This window comes from Microcebus murinus, chromosome 6, assembly GCF_040939455.1.
Source record: "Microcebus murinus isolate Inina chromosome 6, M.murinus_Inina_mat1.0, whole genome shotgun sequence".
Taxonomy (NCBI): Eukaryota; Metazoa; Chordata; class Mammalia; order Primates; family Cheirogaleidae; genus Microcebus; species Microcebus murinus.
This window is the reverse complement of record NC_134109.1, coordinates 70,134,985-70,156,448: the sequence shown is the minus strand read 5'-3', so window position 1 is coordinate 70,156,448 and position 21,464 is coordinate 70,134,985. Positions and strand designations below refer to the sequence as shown.

At 45.6% G+C, this 21,464-nt stretch overlaps 1 long non-coding RNA gene and 1 gene segment (V, D, J or C); one reads left to right on the top strand and one right to left on the bottom strand.

Moving 5' to 3' along the window:
- Positions 1-21,464, top strand: part of LOC105864674 (T cell receptor alpha chain constant-like) — a 528,183-nt gene that overhangs the window by 378,525 nt on the left and 128,194 nt on the right.
- Positions 17,729-21,452, bottom strand: LOC142871491 (uncharacterized). The gene is made up of 2 exons (XR_012919753.1): positions 21,323-21,452; positions 17,729-18,099 (listed from the first exon to the last, which is right to left on the bottom strand). It is a non-coding gene; the product is annotated as an uncharacterized LOC142871491 (long non-coding RNA).

Genomic DNA, 21,464 nt, shown 5'->3' with positions numbered 1-21,464 from the left:
GTATTCACCAGTGTATATTGTGCATCTACTATGTGCCAGGTGCCATGCCAATACCAAGGATACCAAGGCAAGTAATACAAGCTCTCTCCCAGTGTGGAGCTCGTGCCCTGGTGGGGCTGATAGTCTCATAGAGGAGCCAGATCAGACACACGTGGGAGCAAGAGAGAGATGGTTGGTTGTAGTGATTATGGGAGTGTTCCGGGAAAAAAGTACAGATGGAAATTAGGCTATTTAGATTCCAGGACGAGTTGGGTGATGGGAGCTGGGAAAATATCCTAAAGGAATTAGACCCTGAGCTGAGACTAAATATGAAAAGTTTTATTTATTTACATCCCAGAGTCCCAAGTCAGTAACAGAAGCAGAATTACAACTCAAAAAAGTCCCAGCTTGTCTCTATGCTGTTTTGTTCAGCAGCTGCTTCATTCAGTGCCACACAGCTGGGTAAGTGATTTGCAGATGGAACATTGGCAGCCAGAATCCTTTTAGAGACAAATGACACTGTGATTTTCCTTGACACCCATTGAAATTCCTCACTGATTTCCAAAAAATTCTTGTGTTTGCTTTAAAACAACCAGTGAGGCCCAGACATTTCAGTAAAACAAATCAGAGACACAGAAGTAATTCCAGCATCTGAGCATTCTGAGCCCAAACCAGTTAGACTGAGAAGAGTCACTTACTTACCGAAGGCCGTCCCGGGATGCCCAGCCCCTGAGGTCCTGACCAAGAGAAAACACAAATGTAGTTTCTTCTTTCTTTTGCCTCTGTTCCTGTTCTTTGGTTGCTTGTCCAACCAGCTGGAGACAGAGCAGAGATGCCAGAGAACAGAGCAACTAGGAACAGGGTAAGCAGCTGATAAGTGAGTGCCTCAACAGGGATAAATCGTGGGCACCCATCAGCATCTGACTTCGCTGCTACTGAGGCTTTGTGCAAGGAGTTGGAGGGTAATGAGCGAGAGATAAAGCAAGGAAAGGGCTTTCCTTCATTTCCTTCACTAAATTTCTCTCTCTCTCTCTCTCTCTCTCTCCCAAAGAACTTACAGGGGTTGGGTAAAGAGTGAATATATTTGCAAATCAAAGGCAAAATGGGTCCCAAAATTTCTAATTAGAGAGAAAATCAGAATTTCTGGCACTCTTTCCCACCAATGTCCAGGCAATCCTATGGATAAATGTTTTATACAAAGACCCCAGAGTGGCAGAGACCATCAGAGAGAATGGCACTGGGCTGGGCACATAGTAGCCCAGTCAATTTGATTTGATCTTGGCATCTTTTTGCTTTTGAAAGTCCTCCTATTTTTCTTTCATCCCATATGGACAAAGAAGACTGAGGCTCTAGTTTGTATGTGGCTTCCATCCTTACAGCCCATATGTCTCTGACTTGGCTCCATTCAGCTTATTCATTTGCTTCCCCAAGTCTACAGACAGCCTAACGTAGCTCAGCAGACCCCTCCTCCCTCAGAGGAACTTACTGTGCCAAGTTCTGTGTCTCCCCTGGTGACTGTGGTTCAGACAGGGAGTTATGACCAGGTCACTAACCCCACCACGCTAAAGCAGAAGAGACGAGACAAAGACGCCAGCAGCTATGGTGGGCTTACAGATGTGTGCCCACCACAAGAATAAGTGCTTCACACATGTTCTCTCATTTCAATCTCACAGCATGCCTGTAGGGTAACTACAATTATCCCATTTGCAAATGAGGAAATCAAGACTCAGAGATGTAACTTGCCCTGCTACTGGTAAACTTACCAGTTTGGGATCTTTGCAAAGCAAGATTCAAAACCATGGGCTCTTAGACCTGCACAGCCAGTGCTCCTTTCACATGTGGATGACATGGGCAGTGATACCCCCTGGGCAGTGAGCCACAAGCTGTGACAGACAGGTCCTATCCAGATAGGAGCTACCTTGCTGTGGCAGAGTGCCCTGCACCTACGACAATGGTCAGAAGACATGGTTTCCCCAGTTTTATCCTGGGTTCCTGGCAAATCCTTTCCTAATCCCAGCCTTCACTAGATGAGCAGCCAGCCCTCTAGGCTACCTGAGAGTCAGAAAGCTCTGGACAGAAATCCTGCTTGGACCAGCAAATATCGATGCACTGCTAATACTGACAAGCTCTGTGCTGGGCACTGGGAATGCAAACATAAATTAGACACAGTTTCTGTTCTGAATAATCTAAAGTCCAATGCAGGAAACATAGTATCAGACAATTATAATAGAGGCGATAAGTGCCATGACCCAGCATGGCAGGGAACCCAGGGGAATACCTCTCTCAGGTAAAGGTGGGGAGGGGAGGAGAAGGAAGGAAGGTATGCTTTCTCCAGCAAGAAGGAGCAACCAGTGCAAGAATTGGGCATACGGAATGCCTTAACACACCTTTAAACCTGCAAGTATTTTTATGTGCCTGAAGTATTGAGCATGAGTGGGGAAGTGGCCAAGGGTCTGTTGGGCTACAGTGTGCACCACACCTGAGATGAGGCCGCCTGGTAACCTCCACAGTAATACCCAGCAAGAGAGGCCAGGAGCTGAGTTGGGGAAAGGGCCTTATCTTTGCAGTTGGTTTAGAGGAGGTTCTTCATCAGTTGAAGAGGGTAGAAGTTTTTAGGATTTACATGGAGAGACCAACGGGGCCCTGCACCTGTCTCTCACTGACTCCTGAGGAAAGCCTGAAAATAATAGCTTTCACTACTGAATAGGCCCTCTCATTGTGGAGACAGCTGAGATAAACAGAACTTTTACTGTCCCGAGTGCCGTAGCTCATCGCTGTCTTTATTGCAACAGGGCTCGTGTGCACAGACTAGATAAAGCAAGGATGGTTTTCCATTACCATCCTAATCAAAATTTCCAAAGCTATTAGAGATAGCTTTAACTCTTACTCTGCAAAGAAGGATGAATAGAGTCATTTTCTGGAATGTTTCCATAACGATTTCAGGTATTGAATGTTTTATATCTTCCCTTAGCTGCAGAGGAGTCCTGGGGACCCACGGGGGTGGGCAGAAACAGGTGACGCGCAGGCTTCCTTCCTGCTGGCTGCTGAGGGAAATCTTGGAGACAAATACTTGTGGCAGTCGGGGATTTCTGAGTTGATCATTAATCAACTAAATACAAATTAAAAAACAGAGTCCTAAGTCCTAAGTTGAAATGGGTGAGCCAAGGAAGTCTGGGACTATAGGGAGCCAAGGCCCGGAGGAACCCACAGAGCAGATTCTAGGCAGGGGGCTTAAAGATCAAACATTAATAGTCATCAAGCAAGGGCCTTCTTGCTGCTGGCTCTCGTAGCCAGTGCTTTGTTCTGCTCTAGTATCTGCCTGGAGCCCTCTCTCCACACAAGGTTAAAACTCAGGCATTAGGACACAGAGTAGACATGAATGTGAAAACTACCACTAAAAGTCAACTCTCCCAGCGCCTTCTAGTCAATATTTCTTTCAATACACTATCATCTTCATCATATGATTTTATAGGTCACTTATTGAATTCATGGTAATAGGATAGGTCATGGGAACAAAAAGAATTCTAAGGCAAGTTCTACTCTCAGTTCTATTCCCATCAATGAGTTTATAATTTATTTTTAAAAGGCAGAGCATTAGAAATTACAATTAAAGACTACAAAAGAATACAACAACACAAGACAGCACACACTATACAACGGCACATGTTGCTGACTCACGTGCAGTGCTCTAGGAGTTCATGAAAGGATCAATCACTGAGGGGAAAATTTCAGAGAACAGCTGAGGCTTGAAAGACACGGGACTTGGAGAAGCGGGAAGGAGGAGGGAGGCTATCGCAGGTGGGTGTACTAGATATCTATTCTTGCATGACAAATCACCTCAAAACAACATTTATTATCACATCATTCCTGTGGCTCAACAATCCAGATGTGGTTGAACTAGATCTTCTGACTCAAGGATGCTCGTCAGGCTGCAGTCAAGGTGTTGGCTGGGGCTGCAGTCATCTCAACGCTTGACTGGAAGAGGATCCACCTCAAGCTCACTCATGTGGATGTTGACAGGCCTTGAGTCCTCACAGGGCATCTCCCCTAGGGTCCCTCAGAATTGGCCATAAAATGAGAATTCTGAGGAAGAGAGGGCCTCTGAGCCAGAAGCCATAGTCTTTGTGCAGCCTAATCTTGAAAGTGACAGCCCATCACTTCCACCATATTCTATCTGGTAGAAGAAAGTCAGTAAATGCAGCCACACTCAAGGGGAGGGAATGACATGAGAGCTTGAATACCCAGAGGTGGGGAGCACAAGGGCCACCTAGAGGCTGTTGACCACAGGACATAATGCAGTGGAGCAGGTTAAGAGAGGGCTCAGAAACTCTGGTTGTGGCCAATTTGTTTAGAGACCTCTGACTAGAAGGCTAAAGAGATCTGATTTTATCTTATAAGCCAGTGCTTCTCAAACTTTATTGTGCATACAAAGCACCTGGAGAGATTGCTTCCAAAACAGATTTTTGAGCTTAGGCTAAAACATTCTAACTCAATCTATCTGGGGGCAGACTCAGGAATATGAATTTATAACAAGTACCCTAAGTGATTCTGATGCAGATGGTCCAAGGACATGCTTTGAGACATGCTACCATAAACAGAAGAGGAACTATTGTTTTTTTAATACAAAGAAAATGTGTCCAAATTCTCCTGCCCTGACCACAGAGAAATGGATGTTAGATGCAGTCAAGGCATCTCTAGAAAATAGTTCTCAATTCTATATGCATATTTGAATTTTCTGGGGGAAATTCTTTAAAAATACTAAAGTCTGGGATATATCCTCAGAGATTTTTATTGAACTGGTGTGGGCCTGGAGCTCTGGCTTCCTAGGTATTAATAATCCAAACTCTTTCCCCTTCTCCTGCCCTTTCCTCCCCCTGGGGTTGAAAACCACTGGTTTAAGGCTTTGCTATACCAAGTGTGGTCTATACCAACAGCATCAGCATCATCTGGAAGTTTTTCAGAATGCAGAATCTCATGCATCACCCCAGATCTACTGAATCAGAATCTGCATTTTAACGAGAGTCCCCAGGTGAGTTATATGTATGTTAGGATTTGAGAAGCATTGGTCTAGGAAATCCATCATTATCGAAAATGTAAGTTCAATAATGGAGGTGTAAAAATATAAGTTAATTTTTCCCAAATGCCACCAAAGAATCTATTATTTGTAAAAAATCTCTTGAAGGACTCTAATGTGCAGCAAGGTGTGGGACTCGCTGATGAGCAATCAGTCATCTCCAAATCAGGTTTAGATTATTTGTGTTACTAATATCATAAATATTCTTATCGGGGTAATATTGTGTCCTTGTATGCTTCTTGGAAGAAAGTATTACATAAATTCTAGGTATGACCATTCTCATTCATCATAAGCAAATTAGAAAATGAATTAATATTTATTGAGTCGATATACTTTTTACTGCACCATCATGGATTGTCTGATGAAACCCAGCATCTTGTACCACATACCTTCAACTCAAGGTCAAGCTAGAAAAAAACAGCATGAGTCATTAGTGTCTGATTAAGTCTGACTGGGAAGAAAAAGGACAGGAGACGAGAGAATGTGTGTGTCTAGTGGACCATTCCTCCTGCAGGATGGATGAGGACATGAAGTCCTGGCCCATGTTGGGATGGGGCAACTCAGAACCTGAGATGGGGCATGACTGAGCATGAAAATCAAACCCTGGAGCCAAGGAAGAGGGCTGAAACAATGAGAAAAAAAAAAAAAAACAGACAAGAATTAAAGTTAAAAACCTGGAGAAATCCAAGCAATTTCTGAGCTTATTATTAGGTAATTGAGGAAGCCTTTTATATAATACCCGAAGCCTCAGACTTATGGGGAGACAGGGCCATTGACAGTCCCAGCATAGTATGGACATGGACAAAGTGTTTCTGTAGAAATCTCAAAGCTGAATGAGTGACATGAGCACCAGCTATTACTTTTGTATTGTTCATGTTCTTCTCCACTCCGCTAGTAAAGGCAATTGAGAGTTGGCTTAAATTCATGTTCTTTTTGCCTCCATTGTTCTGCTTTCTATTATTTTTATCCATCATGAGAAGGGCTCACTTCAAAGAGTTCAGAGCAGTGAAGAGAAATCCCAAAGAGTGTCAACCCTCTAAAAAAAAATCTGAATTCAGCTGTCAGGGGATGGGAATAGGACTGCCGCTCCCACCGGGCTCCAAGAGGGGAGTCCTTGGGCATGATGTACGGCTAGCGACGGATGATCCCTACCTGATGGCCAAAGGCAGCAAGGAGGAGGAACCCTCTGTCCAGGACAGTGCCATCAATGGGCTGCACTTGAAACAGATCATCCAACATTGTGGAACTGTAGCTATGAGTGGGAGGCAAGACAAAAGAAGGGGATCTAAAACCATGTAAGCATGCCTCTTTGTCTGCACCAGAGCAGGCCACAGACAGCCTTCTAAGAGAATGTTATTCTATCATATAACACATTGTACATTCTGAAGGGACTCATTATGCCACCTTGAAAGTTCACAGGGATTGTATAGGTAGAGGCCAAATTAGGAAATGGATTCAAGGAAATTTGAGTCGTGACCTTCATTATGAACAATTAAGATTTTAAACAGAAAATTAGAATCATTGAATTTGAAAGCCAAAAGGATCTTAAAGGTCAAGCAGGAATCTCTCCATTCAATTTACATGTTCATTAAATATTGATTGAATAAATTATCATCCAGACTCAATTCAAATATTTTCAATGACAGTTCTTATTTAAAAAAATCATTTCCTATACCAAATCAAAATCTGCCTCCCCATAACTTCCTATTTTTGTCCTTGTTATGCCTTCCGGAGCAACACAGAGTAAGTTTACCTTCATGTATTCAAATATTTGAAGATAGCTATCAGGTCCAACCATTCCTCATGACTGTCTAATAAATTCTAAGCTCCTGAGAGAAGAATCCAACTTCAATATATTTTCCTGTAACATACAGTTCTTAATAGAGTGACTAACATGCAGCAGGTAGTCAATAAATATGTGTTGAATACGTGAATTAATATCTGTGTGTCTGCCTAAGCAACATTTCTACTTAGATGTCTCAAAGGTACTTTAACTCAGCCCCAAGACTGAAATCAAGATCTTCCCTGCAAGTAGTGTCCTTTTCTAAGGTTTCCTATCTCGGTGAATAATACCATCATCTCAGGCCCATCCACGTTCTCCATCATCCACTACCACCACCCTGGTTTAAACCACTATTTTCTTCTTTGAATTATCTGTATATCTTTTTAAATAAGCTATCCGGCTTCTAGAACCTTCCAACATGTGCTCTCCAAAGCAGCCAGAGTGTTGTTTTCAAAATACAAATACGATTATTTCATATCCCTGATTAAAAATTCTTCAGCAACTTTCCATTGCTTATAGGCAAAAGACCAAAATCCTGAAAAGGCGTCTAAGACCCTGCCCAGTCTGGCTGCCCTTCTCAGCTCCTCTGCCATACCCCTCATTTTCCGTGTTCCTGTCAAATACGTCTTTTTCCAGCTATTTAAATATACCAGGTGCCTCTGACCCCAGGGCTTTTGCACATATTATTCCTTCCCCATGGAACACCCTTCCTACCTCCTCAACACCTGTTTAACTCCTACTCATCTTTTAGATCAAAGTTTACACATTAATTCCTCAAGAGCATCTTGGGATATCCTGACAAGTTCAAGTTTGGGTATTTTTTAATGCTTTCATATATCAGTTTGTTATAGTTCATTCATTTGATTATGCCTATTTTCTCACTAGCTTGTAAGCTCTGCAAAATCAAGGACCATCTCTGCTTTTGTTTATCATTGAACCTGACAAATTGCATAAATATATCTGTATGAATAAATGAATGAACACATTTCCCAGAATTTGGGAAATTTATTGACTCTGGGCTACAGTAGGGTCCCAAGCCTTGCCATATTCTCATTTTGAGTGGCCTTGGAGACCCCAGCGTCACCCTGAGCTAGAGTCCAAGACATCTCAGAGGTCTCTGGTTTTCACCCATTCTGTCTGGAATATTCAAGAGCCCATTCTTGGGCTCACAGAGCAACTGAGCAGGGTCAGAGGGTCCTCCACAGGTCTGAGCCAGCTCCCACAGAGAGACCCTGGACAGGTGAATAAAGCCTGCCCAGGGAGTCCAGTCAGCTATGAGGAAATCAGGGGGCTCAATATGATTATTATTTTCTCAGTGACTCCTGGCTAGGCTTATGATGGGTCCTTTGGGTGTTTGTTATTTTGTGGGGCTATTTCCAGTAGCTATATTATTAAAATGCACAAGTCTATAATTATGGAGACGCATAGCCTCATCCCTCAAATATGTACTGAGCACGTACAATATGCCTGGTGCTGTGCCACGTGCTGAGTCACAAAAGCAACCAAAGCTCAATTCCTGTCCTCAAGGTGCTCTTTCTCATGGGAGAAACAGACATGAAAATGGAGACTGCTAGTATAACAGAGAAAGGAGCAAACAGTTGTGCAGAGAAGGCAGCGATGGGCTAGAGCTGGGAAAGGCTTCTCAGAGGAGGGGCCACGTGCTCATTCAGAGAGCACCAGCCCCCTGAGGAGGGTGTGCTTGCAGCTTCCTCAGGATGAGCCAAGGAGGAAGAGGAGCATCCTCAACAGCTCACACACACACACACACACACACACACACACACACGCACGCATGCACACACACACGCACGCACACACACACACAGCTTTGTCCATCATGCTTGCAGTGTTTGCAAGTTAATATAAATGACTGAAAATAGACTGAAATGTGATGGGAAAATACTGAACCCTAGACCAGGCACAGTTTCTTTTTCTGTGGAAGTCAATGTGTATCAGAGCTTTCATAGGGGCTCCATAGCCACAGGATGTACCTCATTCCCTGTGAAATGAACTTTAGGTATTTCCAAAGTGCTGCTCTTGTACACACCAGGAGACAGACCGGCTGAAACGGTAGTGGTGTGGGTTGAGAAGATTAAGAATCAAGAAAAGCAAAGAGGAAGGGGAGAAGGAAAGGAGAGCATTGTTTTCTTGAACAACGATCACTCCCTTGAACTCTTTGTTCTTCCTAAACAACCATCCCAAACCTCTGAGAATTCCCAGAACTTGGCGCTGCTGGGGCACTGACCTCCTCCCCACCCTGCTAATGGGGACCGTGAGGCAGCCGGGAGCGAGAGTGAGGAGAGTAATGTGCTACTGCGCAGCCAACTGCGCCTGTGGGGCTGGCTGTGAACTTTCACTCTGGTGTGTTCTTTGATTTCATTTGTTGTGAAATATTGAGATTTCTTCTCAGAAATGCCAGCACCTTACAGCCTACACTGGATCTATAAATCTTTATCTGGGCTAGATTGAGCTGTTTTTGTTCATGGAGTTGTTTTTAATCGAAGCAAGAGTCAAAAATTTTTCTCCTGTGAAGTATTAAAAAAAAAGTCGGCTGTAAACTGAGCCATTCTAATTCCGCTTTCTGCTTCTCTGCAGTTGTCTCTTCTGAGGGCTGTGGAGGAAAACGGGCTGTCATATTCATAGCAACCCTCCATATTTTCCTCTGTATCAAGTCAACTCTGCTGTGGGAACACACAGCGCCAAGAGCGCCGTGGCTGAGGGCAATGGACATTTGCGATTTGCTCGTGCTTTTACTACAGGTTGGTGGCTGCAAGTCGGCGGCTCAGCTCTGCTCCCTACGTCTTCCCATTCCAGAGCCTGGACTGGAAATAAATCACTCTCTGTGACACACTGTTCTTATGGCAGAAGAGAAAGGACGAGAGAGCTGCTGGCAGAAACTCAACATGTTTCTTAAAGCTTCTGCTCAGACATGGCAGACATCACGTCCACTCAGCTCACCAGCCAACGCCTGCCCCGGCCAAGCCCACCGGGCAGGGGGTGCGCCCCTCCCACAGAAGGCCCTGCAAGGCACAGAGCCATGGGTAGGAATTGATCATCCTTCTGCATGCACGGAGGGATCAAATACTTCAGAATATAATTACAGCCCACCACACCCTTTGACTCCACCCTGTAATTTGTCTACATCATGGGGCATTTCTCCTGATGTCAACTAAAAAGGAATTTATAATGATTTTTTTCTTTCTCAGAATCATTGCAAAACTCTGGGGCAATATTTGCCAAATTGTTCTTCAGAATGTCACCACACCTCAGGATGTTAACAGTTGTTGCACAATTAAAAAGAAGTCCACAGTCAGATAGTTCTGGCAAATGCTACATATTAATAGCCACCTCTTAATATTTACAATTCCTTTTACCATAGTAACTGCTCTGAGAACCCCTGCTATGGAGATATCTATTTAACCTGGGATTGCGATGACAGAAATTTTTAATAATGGCACAAGTATTAGTATCTCATGAAATTCTAGAGGCAAAGGATTACAGGAGGATCAGTCAGATGGCTTCCTGCTGTTTCCCCACTTTTGTGCATAGATCGAAGGACACCTGACCAAGTCAGGAAGAGCTGTGCCTGAGGCCAGCGAGTCTATACAGGAGCAACTTGCATTTTGTGCTAAGACCAAACTCAACATCAGGAATCTGAAAATGCTATTCAGAGACTAATCTTTGCCTACTGAATTAAGTATAAACACCTCAGACCGGCTGTATATTACTTCCTTTTGTTATGCAGCAAATACATCTTGAGTCCTGCTCTGCTCCAAGTGCTGTGCCAGGCATTGAGCACACAGTGTGAACAAAATAGACACAGATCCTGCCCTTGCGGATGTACCAGTTTAAAGTAACAGGAGACAGACATACGACAACACATGAGTAAATAGCCAGTGATCATACAGCCTCCCCGCGCCATGCTACACCACTGGCCACCCCTTCCTTTTTGATATGCTTTCCATGCTTAGCTTCTGAGATGCCACCCTTGGCAGAGTTTCCTCTATACCACTGGCTTCTCCTTCTAAGTCCCCTTTGCTGGCCCATCCTCCTCTGTCTAGCTTCTAAATGCTATTAATAGAACAGCCAGGGCCTTGCCTGGGCCTGCCTTCTCTGTCTCTTCCTAGGTGATCTCATTCATGCTCATGGCATTACATTTCACATATGTACTCATGACTCCCAAATTTATTTCTCCAGTGTGAAACTCTCCCCTGGGGCTACAGTTGCCTCTCACCAATTGAACCACCTTAGCACGCACTTCTCTTATTTCACATGCTTTTTCTTTAGCCATGATTGTTTGGATACTTCCTTCATCCTCCTCCTAATTTATAAACCCCTCGAGGGCAGGAATCCTTGGTCTGTTTCATCTTCAGTTGCTGCAGTGCATTGGATAGTAACTGTTTAATATATGATTATTGAATTTAATGTTTGAACCGAATCCCTGCTTTAGGGATCACTGAGACACAGATGTAATGAAAGGGAATATTTTATTTAAAGAAATAATGCCTCATCCCTCAGCATTTCCAAGTGAACAACCTCAAATGAGAGGACACAGCTAATACATTGGCATGAGGTGAATACTTAAGTTTAAAAATGCTAAATCGAGCCAGTATCATCCCTTGTGGTCACAGAAGCTGCCGCAAAGGTTTTATAAATGGCCCATGTTCCCGCTCCCCATCTGGCGATGCTGCCGTGGCACAGCCATGGATGACTTACTCTTCACAATCGCCCTCGTTTGGAGCTACTCCCTCCTTTAAAATGGAAAGACAATGACCCAGGGCTTGCCTAAAACTCTCCCGCCCAACCAGAGTAACAGTTCAACTCCAACCAGAGTAACAGTTCAACCGCGTAATGCTGACTGCTCACTTTGGACTCAGGGCCAAAGAGGAGGTCAGAAGAGGAAGACTCCCGGGGTTGCAAAAGATGTTTCACCAGAAGTTCTAATAATAGCATGTGGCAACTGCACTTCCGGTCCTTCATCTGAATTTTAACCCTGTTCCTTTGCAAGCCTCTCCCAAGACCTCTTCCATCAGCCAAAATCAGCCAGGTTTCCTAACGCCCTTAGAAGCAAAGAAGACTCATAGAACCTGAGTATTGCTAGAAAAAGCCGAGAGCCTTTCGGTACTTGACGATCCGTCTGAGTGAGTCCGGGCCCCACGTGGCCACATCGGGAAGCCCTGATTACAATGTAGACGTGGCTCCCTCTGCCCGGCTCCCTCGTGTGTGTTTATAGAAGCTGCTTTTTCTCATCTTGGTTGCCCCAGAAAAAGTTTGTCCTTAGCCTCCACATACTTGAAGCCTAGAGCTCAGCCTGTCAAAAATAAGAGGAAAATTGTCTGGATTGCATCTTTGCTGCAGAAGTAAACATTTTTCAATGGCCATGCCATTTTAAACTATATTTTCCTTCTCCACTGCTGCCTGTTCCCTATTGCACTTCCCTGGATACAGAGTTTGTGCTATACTATTTACTAACGAGGATTCCCCTGGGCAGACGGCGGCATTAGGGATTTCTGCTCTGCGTTTGTTTGGTGTGCTGTCCAGCTGAGTCCTCAGCCACATGGTGAATTGACCCAGACACAGCACATTTGGGAATAAAGGCGACAGTTATCCCAGCACCCTGCAGCTGTGACTCTCAGCTCAGCCTCTGGGTCACCAATGTGGGACATGAGCTGGCACTTTTAAAAAAGGCAAAAGATTTATTCGTTTTGAAGAGAAACCAGAGTATTAGCTGGCACTTTTAAAAATAAGGTATTCTGACGGAGAGCGATCTCTGTCAGTCGGGTCTTCCAGAAAATCCTCTTTCCCTGGGCTCTTTGCCTCCATCTCCTTGGCACGTGCCGTTCTCTGTGAATCTTTTGTTATCCTACATCCTTGGTTTCTCGCCACAGCCTGGACACTGCGGATGGGTTAGATTGATGCCGAGTGCTTTGTCACGTGCTGTGCTTTCGCTCCCAGTGTTATTTCAGCGTGATGGATGCTGCGGCTGTTCACCACGCAAGGGCAGTCTTGCCGTTCGCAGTGTTTCCTTTGCCCTCCTTCGGTGCCCGCCCCAGTTCCAGCAGTCGCCGCTCGGTTACGCACGTGAGCGAACTCCCAAGACTACTTTGCGGTCAAAGCCCTGCCAGCGGGATGGCTTGTATTTCTCTTCAATAATCTCTTCGTTCACTCATACTAAGCATTCATTACGCCACTCAATGTTAAGAGCCCTTTAACTTGTCATATACATGATGTATATAACAGCCCTTGCATTCTAAACTAGGCCTTACCACAGCGGCGGTGCTTATAAAACAACCACTCTTAACTGTGGCGTCTCTAGCCACAGTGCATGTTATAAATAAACTGTATTTACCCCCGTCCTTGCCCCTATGCCTGTCCCCACTCAGCCCTGAATACCCACTGTAAATCCCACGTAACCAGCGAGGCTGTCTGCAAGGCACAGGTCACGGCCACGGGCAGCAGCAGATGGAGAGTGGGCTCCTGAGGCGTGGCCAGGACGCTGGGTCACAGTGGCCAAGCCGCCACAGGGCCAGGATCCTGCTCAGAGACTATACTAACTTTCCTATTTCATGGTTTAGGATCCCTCTTCTTCTAGCCCCCAAAGCTACCCTCGGGGCCACTGTTTTGTTTTGCTTTTTATCTACACAGCTGCCTTCCCAAAGTACCCTGCAGTGAAATCTATGTTTCCATCCCATTGTTTCCTCAGTTTGCTCCGACTCCACGTTTTGGCATTTTTTCAGCCTCGTTCCTTTTTCCTCCCAGTCTGTAATAAACTAGGCAAAAAGTAGCAGGTGCATTAGCTCAGAGCCTAAGGACTGGGAGGGCAACTGTGAATGATGCAAGTGGGAGCCGCTGGTGCAGAGAGCCAGACCCACCACCCTCCGACCCAAGGAGAAGGGGGTGCATCCCCTCCATCTGTCCTGTCTCTCCTCTGGCATCACAGCCCAGCCCAGAAGACAGGGTCTGCTCACTCGCTCTCCCACACTGAGGCAGAACAGGGAGAGTCTCATTCCCAGAGAAGCCCCTGCAGCTCTCTTCTCTCCCTCTGATCTTTGCTTGCTTCCCTGTGGGAGATGAGCAGGGAGTTTCCCTGGGGTCCTGGGAGAGCCCAACTATGTCACCACCCCATGCACCAGGGACACGTGGCAGGCTGGAAGGGGTGTAAGATCTGTATAATAAAATCTTCCTTCCACAGAGGTGCAGTCCAGCTGCAAAATTTGAGCTCCCTATCAGCACTAAAGCACCCACATTCTACTTTTTCATAAGTCCCACCACCAAAGGAGGAGAAAGTATTTATATTCTTCCTAACCCTGAGCTATCCCCCAGCCTACTCCCAACCAAGAACCTTGAGCAAAGTTCTTTTCTCCATTTCCGAGGAGAATGGGGAGTGCTTTTTCTTGTATGCAGAGAATACTACAAAGTGGGAGGGGCTTCTACTCAGGCCCCTTTGAAACTAATTGCCCATCTGCTCCCGATGCAGGTTTTTCCAGTTGTTACCTCTTTCTTGGAATATTGTCAAATGGAAGTACAAAATTACCATTTTTTATTTTTTATAAATGGGCTTCAACCAACAAAGACATAAGGTTAGTCTATTATCAGCACGTAAACCTCTGTTATAGCTTCTCCATGCTCTACCAGGGGACCACAGGCCCCCACAGTCTTCCAGCAAGCAGAGAAAATCAAGGAGGATTTTCAGAGACAGCAACAACTTTGAATTCTACCCACAGCTCTTTCTGTGGCAGCAACTCTTCACTGGGAACTCTGCGGTTCCAGGAGAACAGTAGGTGATCTACCTTCCTCTGAAAACAGGTGGTCACTTCAGGGAATGTGACACACTTTCACTCTTAATGATCAGTCTCCTTAGATTATTACTGTGGTCTGCTGTGAGCCTGGGAATTATAAGACAAAAACAAAGAAAGAAGGAAGGAAAGAGAGAGGGAGGGGGGGAAGAGAAGAAGGAAGGAAGGAAGGAAGGAAGGAAGGAAGGAAGGAAGGAAGGAAGGAAGGAAGGAAGGAAGGAAGGAAGGAAGGAAGGAAGGGAGGGAGGGAGGGAGGGAGGGAGGGAGGGAGGGAGGGAGGGAGGGAGGGAGAAAACAAAGCTGAAATACAGCAAGAACACATTCCTCTGTGGGTCGGGTGTGCTCAGGCTGGGTTCCCTCTCTCTCACACACACACAGAGTGATGTGTTGTCCAGCGTTAGGAATCACAGCAGGTGGACTCTCCTGGCTGAATTCCACCTCTCAGAAGGGAGCTGGGTAGGACGGAATTTAGATCTGAAGAGTCAGGGCAGGATTAGGAGGCAGAACCAAGAACGCAGGCTTACCCCATGTAATTCAGCACAGAAGGGCTCAGAAGGCCAGCATGATAGCACCTAGCCGTATTTAGCAGGCAGCCCTAAGTGCCCAGCACACTGAAGGAGCTCAGGGAAACGGGGTGGTTGGCGCTAACCTGAGCAGACCCTCATGCCCCTGGTCTGTGAGAAGCCAGCAGTGAGCAATCACCAGGATAGGAGAGCTGCGGGGTCCACACTGGCCATGGAGGGAGGACAGGAGCAGAAGCCCCACAGACCCTGACCCCACAGCAGCCCTCGTGGCCACAAGAGACACCTTTGCCTTGTCTCCTGGGGACACTGTAACAAGTCTTTACTGCCCTACAATTCTTTTCATTACACAGTGGTTTTCAACTCTGCCTGCACATCAGAATTCTCTAGGGAGATTTTTAAAACTCTGTTGCCCAGATCCCACCTCAGACTAATTAAACCGGACTCTGTGGGGGTGGCACCCAGGCTTCAGTGTTTCTTGGAACTCCCCAGGAGGTCCCAGTGTGGGGCCAAAATGGAGAACCACTGCGCGGAAGTAATTGTCCTAATTACCTCTCCAGCTTTTCTCTGCCTCACGTGCCTCTTATCTAAGCTGTTATATTTCCTTTTTATTTTTACTTTGTTCTACTTTGTCCTTTCGGCAGATAATTCTATAATACTCCATTAAGCCTTTTTTCACGCTTTAACTTTGCTCTTTCTCATTTAATTTTCATTGCCCGCTCCACTTACCTCATCTTCCCATTATGTTTGTTTTGTTTTGTGTTTTCTTTAGTCCAGCATAACATTTACAGGGCACTTGATATGGGCAGAGTACTATAGTAGGCACTTAACTGCCGCTAAAAATTACATCTAATGCAGTAATATTTTCTATAAAATCTGATGCTACAGTTATAGGCTGTTGTCTTATGGAAGATTGGCATTTTGGTAAAGAATCTCTCTCTTCCTAGGAAGCAGCTGCCTTGGCGTTTAAAAAACAAGATCCAAAATAAATATATTAGACAAAAAATTAAAGAAGCATTCACAAATATGAGGGAAAGAAGCATTAACAGCAATCTGAAGCTAAATATCAACATCTCCCTGTGCCAAACTCTTGGTCTCACAGTAGGAGGAGATGCTGCCATTTGCAGCAGAAAGAAAAGGACCCAGAATGCCTGTATAACCAGTAGAGCTGTTCTCGGGCAACAGGATGTCAGTTGATGTAGGTTCATTCTCTCATTGTCTGCAGGCAAGCCCAAGAGTACACAGGCCAGTGGGTTGAGATGTGCAAGAAAGAGCCAGTAGGCGGTCCCAGAGCAGAGTGCTTCAGTCCTCCCAGGAAGCCATGCAGGGATGTGCCTGCCTGCCCCCTGTCCGCCTGCTGCTCAGGTGAGAGCAGCCCTGGGTCTCAGAACCACTGGCCCTGCAGCTTCCCAGGTCTGGGAGGCCTCCTGAGAGCCCAGAACATCGTCTTCCCCACAGATCCCAGCCCAGCTCTGAAAACACCACTGAAGCCAATGGATGCTTGCCAAACGGGTGAATGAATGAATAAATGACTCCCCTAATGAAAGCCCCTGGGAGAGTCCGTGGGCCTGAAAAGGAAGGTGGATCCCACACTGGTACCCCTGTCCCCTGATATTATGATACAGCTCCTCAATTTCTCTATCTTCCTTTTGCCTTGATTTTTTTGTTGTTGGAATCAAGCCAGACACCTTATTAGAGCAACAAAGGCTGAGACATTTGTTCCTTTTAGAAGTAGCAAAATTTTTCAGTGCCAAATGGCAGGGGAGGAGGTGAATAATTACATTATGTACTAATATAAAAAGAACCAAGCCGGCTCCCTGACCTTGGTATACTGACAAGACTTCTATGGCCCTGATCTCCCACATCCCTTCCTTGGTAGAGCTGATAATTCAACGAGATAATTCTCCCTGGAGATTCTCAGAGCCACAGTGAGAGAGGAGGGGAGTAATAAGTGCTGCCCTATCCACAGTGCCACTGTTCCGCCTCTCGGTGGGACACACACTGAAGCCCACCCCTCCTACCTTCCATACGGGTCATCTGGCCACCAGCACAGGTCAACTCAGGCTACAAGGTATGCTCATGTGCCTAATTTCATGACTACCAACCACCACATGGAACAGTGTTATCTCTATTTTACTGACCAGGAAACAGAGACCTAGGGAGGTAAGTGACTTGCAAGTAAGAGGTGGAGTTAGATGCAAACCCAGATCTTCCAAGTCTAATCTCAGTGTTCTCCACTGCAGCACAGCTGCCACTTAAGAACTGAGTGGGCAGAGGGGAAATGGGACCCCCAAGTTCCAGGACCTCTTCCCCCAGTCTTCTATGTAATACCCTCTCTGAGGCTTGTTTGAGCAGAGGTAGGGCTACCCAGCTACCTGTTCCTCAACAGTCTGTGCAAATTCAAAGAAATGGAGTGTGAGTTCAAGGAACTCATTTAAAGAACAAGAAAAGCAACTTTCTTCTGAGGTTATCATAAGTGAGGGCTGAAACATGGATTAGAAGTCTTGCTAAATTTTCCTCCACCTTCAAATCATTCATTCTTCCTTCCGTTCCCAATGAGGCCCATAAACACATCTTCCTCCATCACTGTTTAATCTGCTGGTTAATGTGTCTGGTGCTCCCAACCAGCTCCCTGACCCTGGAAATGAAATAGTAACTGCATCAGCCTCACAGCCATCTCCAGCCATCTGATGCCAATAGCAAAGCAGGAAGCACTCCCGCTTTTGTGGCAGTTTGTGGATTAGGGCCGGCAGTTCCCTTCTTAAGCCTCCTCTGTCTGGTACGGCTGAGGCAGTAGAAGTTCCTGTCATGAGAAGGCCCGGTTTTAGCACCACAACCCAAAGACCTGGGGTCCTTCCTGTGGCTGTGATCTTGGGAATGGGCTCCTTACTGCTCTTCTTTCACTCTCGTACATAGTGAACAGCAACTCGCTTCAGGTCAGACATCCTGTGGGCAGAAGAAATCATGTCACTTCAATGAGCATTTCTGAGGACCAGCATGAGTTCAACAGGTGCTTTTGGAGGACTACACAGGAGATAAAAACAGACCAAATAACAAATCTGAGGCAGCATCTATAAATCATAAAACACCATATATAATGGCAGCTTCTGAATTTTTACAGATGAAGGGCTGAAGATAGAAATTTGGTTGGAAGATGCCATGGGAACTTCCCTTGAAGCTGTATTTTCATAACACACTAGATTGGAAAAGACATAAAGAATAAGAGGCTGATGGAGATTATGGGGGTGAAGAGATAAAGCTCCGCAAATCATTCTTACCTCTCCTACTAACTCAAGTATCACTATTTTTGTGGCAAGAAGAAAATTAACAAATAGTTAAGCCATGAGCCAAGTGTTTGCAAGTATGATTTCATTTATTTTTCAAAGAAACCCTACGAGTTATCTTTCTCAATGTTACTAAGAAAAAATTAGTTCTCTGTAGAAGTCACATGAAGGGACAGACATCCCCCCAGGGCCAAGGAATGTGTGACCTAATTGCTAGTCTTGACACAGGAAGAATGACTGAGCCCGAAAAGGGTGGAGTCCGAGAGCAGGGTCCTGGCTGACGTTTCTACCTTGTACCTGGGCACCCTGATGCCAGCTATGTTTTGTTCATCTTCACTCTTACTCCTGCCATAGGCCCAGGCCAAGTGACGGTCCCTCACCAGGTGGAGCACATCTCACCACACTTTGTCCCAAGCTCCCACCAAATCGTTACCTGTCCCCTCCTTTATTGTCCTCTACCTCTGGCTTTGATTTATTGTCCATACTAGCTCTCTCTCTTTTAGGCCTAGAGGAAGGTTGTCTAAGGCCATTAACACACACACACACACACACACACACACACACACGCATATCCTCATTTCTTATGTAGAACATTCTATTTCTACACATACCCCCTACTGGTGTTTCATACAAGGTCCTAGCAGGAGACAGAGGTCACTCTCAGGGTGATTAGAGAGTCTAATAAAACAGACATCCACAAAGTTGTGCTCAGGTGTTATGGATTGACTTGTGTCCCCAAAGATATGTTGAAGTCCTAACCCCCAGTGCCTTAGAATATGAACTTATTTGGAAATAGGGTCATTGCAGGTGTAATTAATTAAGATGAGGTCACACTAGAGTAGGATGGGCACCTAATCCAACATGATTTGTGTCCTTATAAGACAGCCACATGAAGACAAAGACACACAGGGAGAACACCATGTGCCAATGAAGGCAGAGATTAGAGTTACACTGCTGCAGGCCAAGCCAAAGAACATCAAAGATTGCCATCAAACCGGCAGAAGCTAGGAAGAGGCAAGAAAGGATTCCTCTGTGGGTTTCAGAGAGAGCATGGCCCTGCTGACACTGTGATTTCAGAAGTCCAACCTCCAGAACTTGTGAGACAACAAATTTATGTTTTTAAACCATCAGTTCATGATATTTTGTTAAGGCAGCTGTAGGAAACTGATACATAAGGGTTATAAGAAACCAAAAAAAGGATGGTAAAGCACCCAAGGGTTGGCAACAGAGAACCACCCTGGCAACTACCACCCCAGGCCTGCAGCATGGAGGGGAGGAGCCTTTACTGAAACCTGCAGCTGTTGGGGACAAGCTGTGGCTTCTGGTGGAGGAAGGCAGCCATGGCCAACCCACAGCCTGGCAGGCAGGAGTCTGGGCTAATAAAGCCCCAACTCACTCTCCTCCTTCTCTCCAGTTTCCCAATGGTGCCTCCCATTGGTTAAACCAAATGGGATGCCAGAGAGCAAGGGAGCTGGGTAGACGCTACCTACTTAGGCCAGCCTCCTAGAGTAAGAAGTAGAGTGGACATGGAGGGGCAAACAGACTCAGTCCCAACTGCAAAGTCACCTCCTCTTCAGGGAAGCCTTCCCTCCCCCTCTGACCAGAAGCTGGCCCCTCTAACATGCTCTCGCAATCCTTCTGCTTCTGCAGAATACTTATTACAGCTGCAATGGAGGAGCTAATTGTACAAATTACTAAGTGATGACTGGCTGTCATGCTAGAACACAAGCTCCATGAGAGAAGAGACTGTGTCAGTCTTTGATCAGTGAATCCTCAGGGTCTGGCACATAGTAAGAATGACTAGATTTATAGGATGTGCCAAAAGCCAGGCAACCTGATTTAAAAAGATCAAGTACATAAATCCAAAGAGGTTGCCCTTGGCAACTTTCAAAGAACTATAGAGCGAGGTCACCATTACATTCTGCAGGTGGGTACTGACGGTGCAATTTATAATATCAAGGAATGTGACCGGCTTGGGCACTTCCTTACAGTCCTCCTGGAGTGGTGGGGGGGATGGGCAGCTGGGCAAAGCAAGGCGAGGCAGAGGTGGGTAGGGAGAGCATCCACCATGGCGCCAAGCAAACTTGAGCAGCTCCTATCTTAATTTGGGGGGGTGGGGAGTATGGTCCCAATCACACTGGGGAAATCAAGAAAGCTTAGGCAAGTCTTTCCCCCACCAACATGGGAATTCAGGTTACGGACTCATCCTCAGATATGGGATGCCACCTTTGCCCTTGCCTTTTTGCTTCCAGGTGACCCTCTTCCCAGCTTCTGCAGCACTCTCTAGTTCTATTAATTTACCAGTTTGATTTCAAAATTTCAGTTATTGTCCTTTAAATCCAAAACTGTGGGTCCCAAAATTCAAACAATCCTCTCTTTTGAAGTGCGTATACATTTAGGCCGTCATACGCTGGGACGTAGTGGTGGTTTCGGTGGTTTCTAAGGTTTTTTTTTTACAATATTTTGCTTCAACATAGGTGATCTAATAGCCCTTCAGAAAAGAAGATAGATGAGCTCAATAAAGATCAGGAAACTCTGGCTCAAATTTTTAAGACAGTGTTTCATTGGATTGCTCTTTTACGCATGGGCGAATCACCCTTACCCAACTTTGCCTAGAGGGAGTTTGCAGTGAACACAACAATCGTTATAGCATCCTCAGTCTCTGTGCACATACTATTGATCTCCTCGTTTGATGGTTCTTTTGATTACAGCTGTAAACGTCAATAATTCTTCTTCTTTGTATTAACTGTTAACATCACCACAGAGTATCCAACACATATATCTGCTTTGAAAATGGAACAATAATATCAAGTTTAACTTCTAGGGCAGGAAGCAGAAACCTTGTAATCAATCTTGCTAGCCTCCTCTCCACTGGCCTGACTTACCTGGACCTCATGCTCTGTCTTGAAGGTGACATTGTCATCCTAGGCAGCAGGCCCCATGAACCTCCTCTGATCAGCACAACTCCTCTGGAGAACGGAACAGCTGCCGACAGGAACTGGTTTCCCCAGGCACAAGTGCGTCACA